This window comes from Dendropsophus ebraccatus, chromosome 3, assembly GCF_027789765.1.
Source record: "Dendropsophus ebraccatus isolate aDenEbr1 chromosome 3, aDenEbr1.pat, whole genome shotgun sequence".
NCBI lineage: Eukaryota > Metazoa > Chordata > Amphibia > Anura > Hylidae > Dendropsophus > Dendropsophus ebraccatus.
Window position 1 is genome coordinate 183,972,940 of NC_091456.1, and position 12,546 is coordinate 183,985,485.

General features: G+C 41.3%; 1 protein-coding gene across 1 annotated transcript in view; it reads right to left on the reverse strand.

Moving 5' to 3' along the window:
• Positions 1 to 6,491, reverse strand: part of LOC138786344 (phospholipid-transporting ATPase ID-like) — a 123,072-nt gene extending 116,581 nt beyond the window's left edge. Inside the window, exon 1 of the mRNA XM_069963305.1 lies at positions 6,314 to 6,491. The gene's annotated coding sequence lies outside the window, so the exon portion shown is untranslated. The remainder of the gene's footprint in view (positions 1 to 6,313) is intronic.
• Positions 6,492 to 12,546: the final 6,055 nt, after the last annotated feature.

Genomic DNA, 12,546 nt, shown 5'->3' on the forward strand with positions numbered 1-12,546 from the left:
GGGCTATGGCTGACCTGCACAGTACACTGGGCTATGGCTGACCTGCACAGTACACAGGGCTATGGCTGACCTGCACAGTACACAGGGCTATGGCTGACCTGCACAGTACACTGGGCTATGGCTGACCTGCACAGTACACAGGGCTATGGCGGACCTGCACAGTACACAGGGCTATGGCCGACCTGCACAGTACACAGGGCTATGGCTGACCTGCACAGTACACAGGGCTATGGCTGACCTGCACAGTACACTGGGCTATGGCTGACCTGCACAGTACACAGGGCTATGGCTGACCTGCACAGTACACAGGGCTATGGCTGACCCGCACAGTACACAGGGCTATGGCTGACCTGCACAGTACACAGGGCTATGGCTGACCTGCACAGTACACAGGGCTATGGCTGACCTGCACAGTACACAGGGCTATGGCTGACCTGCACAGTACACAGGGCTATGGCTGACCTGCACAGTACACAGGGCTATGGCTGACCTGCACAGTACACTGGGCTATGGCTGACCTGCAGAGAAGAGCACCCTGAAATACTGATACTCCTCACATTCAAAAATTCAGGTTACTGCTGCACCTCCTCATCCTGTATACTCCTCCTGTCCCTGGTAATACTGTATACAGCTGGGAGTGTCCCTGGCACTCCCATAGTGCAACCTTGTAACATCAGCACCCCATAACTCACCCACACCTTCTGCATTGCTGACAGGGGCAGAATGTGCAGGTTGGACTTCCTGGACACCACTACACCACACACTCCTCTATATTACTGACACCCCAAAATAACACACCCCCTGTAACACTGACACCCCAACACTACACCCCCCTGCATCACTGACACCCCAACATTACACACCCCTATATCACTGACACCCCAACACTACACACCCCCTGCATCACTGACATCCCAACACTACACCCCCCTGCATCACTGACACCCCAACATTACACACCCCTATATCACTGACACCCCAACACTACACACCCCCTGCATCACTGACACCCCAACACTACACCCCCCTGCATCACTGACACCCCAACATTACACACCCCTATATCACTGACACCCCAACACTACACACCCCCTGCATCACTGACATCCCAACACTACACACCTCCTGCATCACAGACACCCCAACACTACACACCCCTTGTATTACTGACACCCCAACACTACACACCCCTTGTATCACTGACACCCCAACACTACACACCCCTGTATTACTGACACCCCAACATTACACACCCCTATATCACTGACACCCCAACACTACACACCCCTGTATTACTGACACCCCAACACTACACACCTCCTGCATCACTGACACCCCAACACTACACACCCCCTGTATTACTGACACCCCAACACTACACACCTCCTGCATCACTGACACCCCAACACTACACACCCCTGTATTACTGACACCCCAACACTACACACCTCCTGCATCACTGACACCCCAACACTACACACCCCTGTATTACTGACACCCCAACACTACACACCCCTGTATTACTGACACCCCAACACCACACACCACCTGCATCACTGACACCCCAATACTACACACCCCTTATATCACTGACACCCCCAACACTACACACCTCCAGCATCAGTGACACTTTCTCACACCACTATACACTTCCTACCCTGTTCCCTTACACTACACACACACCTCCTGTATCAGTAACCGCACACAGTGCACAGACCCCCACACATCAGCCTCACTCCTACTGTGCACTGTTTTGTTTTACTGAACTGATACCTGGTGGTGTTTACAAATATTGGTTCTTTCTCTCAGACTGTTGTGTATCAGCGCCACCTGGAGGAAGATATCATGTATTGCATCATGTATAAACATCTAAACCAGGGGAAAATTTTTTACCTTACAAAATATAGTCCTAAAGTGGTACGCCGGAGGAAAAATCTTTCCAGTCTGACACAGTGCTCTCTGCTGCCTCCTCTGTCCATGTCAGGAACTGTCCAGAGCAGCAGTAAATCCCCATAGAAAACCTCTCCTGCTTTGGACAGTTCCTGACATGGACAGAGGTGGCAGCAGAGAGCACTGTGTCAGACTGGAGAGAATACACCACTTCCTGCAGGACATACAGCAGCTAGTAATTTACAAATCTGTATAACTTTCTGACACCAGTTGATTTAATAACATTTTTTTCTCCTCCTGAGTGCCCCTTTAAGACTATATTTTGTTAGAATAAAAAGTTTTCTCCAGGTTTGAGGTTAGGCTGGGTTCACCCTGCGTTTTTGACATATACCTGAGAAGGGGGGCTTGGTGAGGGGTATTTCCATGGTACTACTCCCCCATCATCTGCTCGTACTATGAGCAGATGATGGGATAAGTAGTAGTGTCTACCTGTCCCACTGCACCGAGCAGGGAGGGAGGAAGGAGACAGTGAGATGCACTCGGTGCCCTCCTTTGGGGAGCAAGTGTCCTTGCTCCCCAAATTATTCCATAAACATAGTCTATCAATAAAGTGTAGTTTTTTATATTACATTCCATCTTCCATACACTTCAATACAGTCCATAGGCTTCTTTATATAGTGCGCCCCCTGCTGGACACTCCATAGGAATGACCCCTGATTCGTGACATCACGGTTTTTGAGAGAATTTGAACACTCCATGATCTACTAAATTAAGGGAAATAGCCCTATATGTGCATTCCTCATAATTAATGTACATTAGGAATTTGTCTAACTTTCCATAAGAAATAACATAATAAAAAAATACTTTTGGCCGAACTTCTCCTTTAATACATCATACAATACATAATATAATCCTCCAGGTGGCAGCAGAGAGCACTGTGTCCAACTGGAAAGAATACACCACTTCCTGCAGGAAGTACTGCAAGGAGAATCAAAACTGTTGAACTACAACTCGCAGCAGACTTAGACATCTTTCAGCTGGGAGTTGTTGTTCCTTGAGTGTCTATAATTCTATCACAGTGGATTTTCCCAGCCCTGTGTCCCCTCAGTCACATTAGAGTTGACCTCATGACCAGCAGGTCACCCTTGTATGAGCCCAGACAGGGAGGAGACATGGCGGTGATGTGAGTGCCGCCTTCCTCACACATTGTGTTGCTGGGTGAGTCGCCCTTCACATGACAGGGAGATGGATTGATGACTGGGGCCAAGGTTATGTTTCTGCTCAAAGATGCTGGAAGATTTAACAATGGCGCCATAGGAAGCAGGAATAAATTATTACAAACTTTCAAATCAAATGCTGTCAGAAAGTAATATCGATTTGTAATTTACTTCTATTTAAAAAATCTCCAGTCTTCCAGTACTCATCAGCTGCTGTATGTCCTGCAGGAAGTGGTGTATTCTTTCCAGTCTGACACAGTGCTCTCTGCTGCCACCTCTGTCCATGTCAGGAACTGTCCAGAGCAGCAGCAAATCCTCATAGAAAACCTCTCCTGCTCTGGACAGTTCCTGACATGGACAGAGGTGGCAGCAGAGAGCACTGTGTCACACTGGAAAGAATACACCACTTCCTGCAGGACATACAGCAGCTGATAAGTACTGGAAGACTGGAGATTTTTTTAAGTAGACGTAAATTACAAATCTATATAACTTTCTGACACCAACTGATTTGAAAGAAAAAGATTTTCGTCGGAGTACCCCTTTAAACTTTTGGCAGCCTTGTACTATCGGTATATAATATAAGCAACATTCCATCACTCCTCAGCCAGTGACCATAGGTGGATGATGTCGTCATCGTCGTCATCATCATCCTCCTCCTCATACACTCCACCTTACATGTTACTTCTCTATAAAATCACACATTACAACTACAGTTTCCTGTTGTGGCCTCATAAAGTTACTACACTCAGGGCTTATCACCACCGCTATATTGTGACAGTGTCATGTGCCGCTATACTGTTTGTTCATGATTCTCTGTAGTGTTTAATGTCATAGCCTGGAAACATTCTGTATAAGGAGGGAGTATTATAGTAGTTATATTCTTGTACATAGGAGCAGTATTATAGTAGTTATATTCTTGTATATAGGGGACAGTATCATAGTAGTTATATTCTTGTATATAGGAGCAGTATTATAGTAGTTATATTCTTGTATATAGGAGCAGTATTATAGTAGTTATATTCTTGTACATAGGAGCAGTATTATAGTAGTTATATTCTTGTACATAGGAGCAGTATTATAGTAGTTATATTCTTGTATATAGGGGACAGTATTATAGTAGTTATATTCTTGTACATAGGAGCAGTATTATAGTAGTTATATTCTTGTACATAGGAGCAGTATTATAGTAGTTATATTCTTGTATATAGGAGCAGTATTATAGTAGTTATATTCTTGTATATAGGGGACAGTATTATAGTAGTTATATTCTTGTATATAGGAGCAGTATTATAGTAGTTATATTCTTGTATATAGGAGCAGTATTATAGTAGTTATATTCTTGTACATAGGAGCAGTATTATAGTAGTTATATTCTTGTACATAGGAGCAGTATTATAGTAGTTATATTCTTGTACATAGGAGCAGTATTATAGTAGTTATATTCTTGTACATAGGAGCAGTATTATAGTAGTTATATTCTTATATATAGGGAGCAGTATTATAGTAGTTATATTCTTGTATATAGGAGCAGTATTATAGTAGTTATATTCTTGTACACAGTAGGCAGTATTATAGTAGCCATATTCCTGTATATAGGAGGCAGTATTATAGTAGTTATATTCTTGCATATAGGAGCAGTATTATAGTAGTTATATTCTTGTATATAAGAGCAGTATTATAGTAGTTATATTCTTGTATATAGGAGCAGTATTATAGTAGTTATATTCTTGTATATAGGAGCAGTATTATAGCAGTTATATTCTTGTATATAGGGAGCAGTATTATAGTAGTTATATTCTTGTATATAGGGAGCAGTATTATAGTAGGTATATTCTTGTATATAGGGAGCAGTATTATAGTAGGTATATTCTTGTATATAGGGGGCAGTATTATAATAGTTATATTCCTGTATATAGGAGCAGTATTATAGTAGTTATATTCTTGTACATAGGGGGCCGTATTATAGTAGTTATATTCCTGTATATAGGAGCAGTATTATAGTAGTTATATTCTTGTATATAGGAGCAGTATTATAGTAGTTATATTCTTGTAGATAGGGGGCAGTATTATAGTAGTTATATTCTTGTATATAGGAGCAGTATTATAGTAGTTATATTCCTGTATATAGGAGCAGTATTATAGTAGTTATATTCTTGTATATAGGAGCAGTATTATAGTAGTTATATTCTTGTAGATAGGGGGCAGTATTATAGTAGTTATATTCTTGTATATAGGAGCAGTATTATAGTAGTTATATTCCTGTATATAGGAGCAGTATTATAGTAGTTATATTCTTGTATATAGGAGCAGTATTACAGTAGTTATATTTTTGTATATAGGGGGCAGTATTATAGTAGTTATATTCTTGTATATAGGAGCAGTATTATAGTAGTTATATTCCTGTATATAGGAGCAGTATTATAGTAGTTATATTCTTGTATATAGGAGCAGTATTACATAGGGGGCAGTATTATAGTAGTTATATTCCTGGTTACAGGGGTCAGTATTATAATACTTATATTCTTATACACATGGCAGTTTCATAGTAGCTTTAGTATTGGTGTGTCAGGACAATGAACCTGATTTCAGGTTAGTATAGCATGTGTTACTTCCCTTTGTCCTCTCCTTCTGGCATCTCATACAATATACATTACTCAGCAGGAGGCAACAATGAGAGAATATGAAATCTAGGCGCCATTCAAAGCAAAACAGGGATATTTAGTAGATTCTTTTTTATATATTGTCCTGTAACTAAGAATACCCGCCTATATCAGTGCCGGGCACATACATATATAGTGTATTCTTTCTCCATGGAATAACAGGACAGTTCAGTTATCAGATATTCTGCACAGCCTTAATAAATATTATTATTATTATTATTATTATTATTTTAAAAAATATAAAAATACACTTTAATAACAGCCTGGATTTTGCAGTGTACATAATCCATAAAAACATAAAATATTATTGGCAGAAAAAGACCACCTAGTCCATCTATGCCAGGGATGGGGAACCTTCGGCCTTCCAGCTGTTGGAAACTACAGTTCCCATCATGGCTGTCCAGGCATGATGGTAATTGTAGTTTTGTAACAGCTGAAGGGCCGTAGGTTCCCCATCCCTGGTCTATACAAACACTAGAGTGTAAGCTCTTCAGCCCAGAGAGTTTGCGGTCCCAGCAGCTGAGTTATAGTACAGCAGGTTCTTACCTGTGTCTTGTATATATGGGAGTCCAAGGGGTCACAAATCTCTTCTGGGGTCAGCAGTATCCCTCATCACTGTGTATAGAAGGCGGCAGGAGTTTGGGGGGCGGCTGTACAGTAGGGGACACAGAGCGATGGCAGCAGCAGGTGACAGGCAGGAGATGGGGCAGGGTAGGACTGAGCAAATAAAGGAAGCCGCCCTTTGGACTGTGACTTTTACAGCAGGTGTTATATGACGCCTGTGGATGGGGAGCAGGGACAGTCCAGAGATAGGGGGGACACTGGCGCCCCCAGAACACATGCTGCCTGTGTCCGCTTCACTAATGGCACCGTCACAGCAGTGTCAGGGTAGTAGAGACTGTGTGTGTTGTCTCTCCCAGGTAACCGCTCGCCCCAGGTGCACACAGCACACATGTTAGACTGGTTCATGAGCTCAGGACATAGAGATCCCATTACCTGTAATAATCCCCATCCTCTACTGGTGATAATACTATCATTATTATTACTGCTAGTACTGGCCTTATTACAGGGTCAAGGGATTGAGCACACATGGCGGGATATCTCCTGGGGGACAGACAGATAGGAGATAGATAGATAGATAGATAGATAGGAGATAGATAGATAGATAGATAGATTGATAGATAGGAGATAGATAGATAGATAGATAGATAGATAGATAGGAGATAGATAGATAGATAGATAGATAGATAGATGGATAGATAGATAGATAGGAGATAGATAGATAGATAGATAGATAGATAGATAGATAGGAGATAGATAGATAGATAGATAGATAATAGATAGATAGGAGAGATAGATAGATAGGAGAGATAGATAGATAGGAGATAGATAGATAGATAGATAGATAGATAGGAGATAGATAATAGATAGAAAGATAGATAGGAGATAGATAGATAGATAGATAGATAGATAGATAGATAGATAGATAGATAGATAGATTGGAGATAGATAAGAGATAGATAGGAGGTAGATAGATAGATGGATAGATAGATAGATAGGAGATAGATAGATAGATAGATAGATAGGAGATAGATAGATAGATAGATAGATAGATAGATAGATAGATAGATAGATAGATAGATAATAGATAGATAGGAGATAAATATAGATTAGAGATGAGCGAACCAGGTTCGGGTTCCAGTCCATCAGAACCCGAACGATCAGCATTTGATTAGCGGGGGCTGCTGAACTTGGATAAAGCTCTAAGGTTGTCTGGAAAACATGGGTACAGCCAATGACTATATCCATGTTTTCCACATAGCCTTAGGGCTTTATCCAACTTCAGCAGCCACTGCTAATCAAATGCTGAACGTTCGGGTTCTGATGGACTCCAGCATGCTCCAGACAGACAGACAGACAGACAGAGAGATAGATAGATAGACAGATAGACAGATAGATAGACAGACAGATAGACAGACAGATAGACAGACAGATAGACAGACAGATAGACAGACAGATAGACAGACAGATAGACAGACAGATAGACAGACAGATAGACAGACAGATAGACAGACAGATAGACAGACAGATAGACAGACAGATAGACAGACAGACAGACAGACAGACAGACAGACAGACAGACAGACAGACAGACAGACAGACAGACAGACAGACAGATAGATAGATAGATAGATAGATAGATAGATAGATAGACAGACAGATAGATAGATAGATAGATAGATAGATAGATAGATAGATAGATAGACAGATAGATAGATAGACAGATAGATAGATAGATAGATAGATAGATAGATAGACAGATAGATAGACAGATAGATTTTTTTATTTGATTTTCTAAGAACTTAAAGAAGAAGAAGTTAAAACAAAACAAAACAAAAAAAGTGAAAAGTCATCTGTTTTTTTCTCTTTAAAAAGAGTTCTGTTTATTAATAATTTTGGCACCAAAACGACAGACGTAACATGGCCAACATAGCCTAAAGGTGTAACTGCAAGGTGTGGGCTAACAGCGATAGGTGGTTGTAGGTCAGAAAGAAGAATTGCGCGGACGTTACTTGGAATGGGTGGAGATATCCTCGAGGTTCCGATTCTGTATACTTATTGAATATTCAAATAAAAATAAAAATTTAGTGAAGGCAGCAAAAAAGGAAAAAAAATGAAATAACGATTTACAAAGCGTTCATCTCTACACTGTGGTGATGATGATGGTGAGTAATATACCTAACCAAGTTACTGCTCTCATAAATGGTATATACAGTATCTCCTTAGCATTTCCTGATGCCACCCCCTTGGGAAGTTCCCCATCACCGGTCGGCACTCAGGTGGGCAAAGTGCCATAGAGCAAGGTATCAATGCTCTGTATTCAGCACCAGGTACAGCACATTGAACAAGTCATATAGCTGTGCATCACAAGGGAAGTTCCCAGCTGTTGTTGCAACGTTTTAATTTAACCTCTCCTGCTCTGACATGGACAGAGGTGGCAGCAGAGAGCAGTGTGTCAGACTGGAAAGAATACATTATTTCATGCAGGACATACAGCAGCTGATAAGTACTGGAGGGCTTGATATTTTTAAATAGACGTAATTTACAAATCTATATAACTTTCTGACACCAGATGATTTGAAAGAACAAAAAAAAAAAAAAAAAAACAATACCCCTTTAACTTTGAAAGGGTTGTACAACATTAGAAAAAAACAACTTCTTTCTTCCACAAAGAGCGCCACACACATCTGCAGGTCTGGTCTGGTACTGCAGTTTAGCTCACTCGGAGTGCCGCATCTCCTATACAGGTATGACACCTAAGAAAGTGGCCATGGTTTTCTCATCCATGAAGGGCCGTTGTTCTCCGGTGTTGGCACAGTGCAGCCAGGTTGGCACACAGGTGGCAGTGTTATGTATAATTTATAATGACCGTCGTACCGGCTGCTGTGATAGCGTAACTCGGAGACAAAGTGCATGGGGCAAAGTCCACTCCAGAAATCCATTACTGCGAGCAGCGGGATCTATCTAGATATGGGGCTAAAGCGGGAAACAGGAAACTGTCTTCCTGAAATACTCTGTGCTGCTGTACATTAATACAAGTATATAGCGTAGCTGCGAAGAAGGTTATATAAATCAGGTGCTTTAAATACTGCAAACCAGGAAGCCATGTAATACTATCTATGCCCAGTACAAAGGAAGGAATATGTTTTACTTACTATCTCTTCAGCTTTATGACCTAAAGCTTTAAAATTTTAATGGAAAATGTTATTTTACAATTAAAGGGGTACTCCGGTGAAGATGTATTTCTTTCAGATCAACTGGTTTCAGAAAGTTACATAGTTTTGTAATTTACTTCTATTTAAAAATCTCCAGTCTTCCCATACTTATTAGTTGCTGTATGTCCTGCAGGAAGTGGTGTATTCTTTCCAGTCTGACACACTGCTCTCTGCTGTCACCTCTGTCCATGTCAGGAACTGTCCAGAGCAGGAGAGGTTTTCTATGGGGATTTGCTGTCAAGTTTGTCACGCAGAGAGCACTGTGTCAGACTGGAAAGAACTTCCTGCAGGACATACAGCAGCTGATTAGTAATGAAAGACTAGAGATTTTTAAATAGATGTAAATTAAAAATATGTATAACTTTCTAACACCAGTTGACTTAAAACGAAAAAAAAAAAAAAAAAAAAAAATTGCCAGCATATCCCTTTAACTATCCTGAGGTTCAAGTCTATCTTCATACACTGTTGAAATGAAAGGCGTCATTTATAATAACAGCTGTTATTATACAAACATCCAATAAAAGCAGCCATCATTTTGCCGGTGTGTGAACATAGCCCATGCTGCTGTAGAAATAGAAAAGCAGCATGGATGGACGGTTGTTGCACTGTTCTAGATTTCTGCAAAAGCTGCAGCGACATCTAGTGGCCTTTAGCAGTATTGCAGGAACTGAAAATAGTTTTTTAGCAATTGGATAAGATTGAGAACACAGACTTATTAATCACAGTGATAGTTAACCCCCCCCCCCCCCCCCCCCAGCCTCATTATTCAGAGCGTTTTATTCCTTTTATTTCAGGAGCTCAGCATTATCACTGTATTAATAAATATTATTTTGCTCATAACAAAACGGATCTGCATTTTATTTTTTATTTTTTTTTGAGGGCCCATAAATCAGATGGGCGGGGAAAGTCCCCGTCACCATGTTAAAGGAAAAGTCTAGGCTCTGACTTTTTTTTTTTTCCAAAAGAGTTGGACAAAACAACATGCACCTACCTCACCGGATCCATCGCTGGGGTCTCAGACGCTGACTGGCTGAGCGGGTCTAACACATCACGACCTGGGTCCCCACTCAGACCTGGAAGCGGACAGGGGACTGGAAACTGGAGCAGGAGACAGCGGACCTCAGCGCTGGATTTGGGAGTTAGATGCATATTGTTAGTTCAGCCACCTCTTCCCAGGCTCTTTAAAGGGGTTATCCAGTGCTACAAAAACATGGCCACTTTTCCCCCCTCTCTTGTCTCCAGTTTGGGTGGGGTTTTGAAACTCAGTTCCATTGAAGTAAATGGAGCTTAATTGCAAACTGCACCTGAACTGGAGACAACAGTAGGGGGAAAAGTGGCCATGTTTTTGTAGCGCTGGATAACCCCTTTAAATAAAAAAAAAGTACGGGCCCACACTTCTTGTACACATTGTTTAAAAAAAAAAAAACTTTTGACATCATAGAGACATGTGAAAAGTTTTGATCAGTCCGGGTCTGAGTGTTCATACCTGTACTGATCGTGGAGAAGAAGCTCTGCAGCGCGGTCCGCTCCTTATAATGGAGCCCGAATTTTTCTTACAGTCTTCTTCCCGCTCGTTTTCCAGACTGGTACGGGTGTGCAAACTTTTGCCATATCTCTATGACACATCGAGAGTTTTTGGAAACAACAGGTGACACTTTAAAATCGACCACTTCTGCATAAACTGCTAAAGCCCAATTTCCAGTGCTCAACCGTATATCGGAGTATGTGCAGCAGCACTGACAGGAGCAGGAGTGTCACATAGGTTGGGAGGAGTAATGACAAAACAAGAGGCAGCACTGACAGGAGCAAAGAAACACTGTGGAAGTGATAACCCTCTCCTCCCCATTTGTCAGGACACCAACTACGCCCAGCAGCAGATGCTGAGGAGGAGGAGGATCAGGCATGCTGGATTTGAACATGCCCTATCCCAGGGGTAGGGAACCGTGGCTCTCCAGTTGTTGCAAAACTACAACTCCCATTATGCCTGGACAGCCAAAGCTAAAGCTTTGGCTGCCCAGGCATAATGGGAGTTGTAGTTTTGCAACAGCTGGAGAGCCAAGGTTCCCTACTTCTACCCTATCCAGAAGACCACGGCCTTTTTGCCTCCCACCAATCAGAATACATACACGGATAGCCAAGCTGTTTAGTCGTTCATGACAACTGATGCCATAAAAGTTACAATAAACAAAAAAAAATAATAATATATAAAATAAATAGAAAGACAAGAGGGCGCTCACAGTTGTATCAGCATATATTTATTATCCAAGGATTACCACTAAGGATTTTCCTATGACAGACAGTGTTATACAGAATATGGAAGGAGAGAAATTCGTTTTCCATATAAACCAAATGACAAATCACAAAAATATTGCTTGTATTTTATCCAGTTTTATCTACATCTACTACAAAGCGCCAGAAGGTACAAAATTCAACCATTACAAGAGATTCCTATATTGTACGGACACCTGAAGAGTATACGAGCACCAGCACCGGGCAGCGTTACATTGATTGCAATCACCTAGACTAGAGGTTATACACAATTGCACAATTAGAAATAGAGATTTTTTTTTTTCTCCAAAAAATAGCGCCATAAATGTGCACAGGTTATGTGTGGTACTGCAGCTAGGCCTCATTCACTGTAGTATGAGGCAAAATGTGTTAGTATTTATTACGGCACTGTGTGTGGGTGGAGGTGGCCGTGATTTATTACTATGGTCAATGCTACCAAAGGCCTGAACAGCAAAGCTACATGGTCATCCAGTTATGTATCTGTATTTTTATGTATCCGAGTCCCTGTAGGAGAAGTCATGGTGGCCATAGAGATTGTCAACAGGTTAAAGGGCTCAATAATCATTCCAGTTTAAAGGGGTTGTTCACAAAAAAAAACTAAATATCTTCTAAATGAACTGGTGCCAGAGATTTGTAATTTATTTCTATTAAAAAATCCAGTACTTATCAGCTGTCGTATGTCCTGCAGGAAGTGGTGTATTCTTTCCAGTCTGA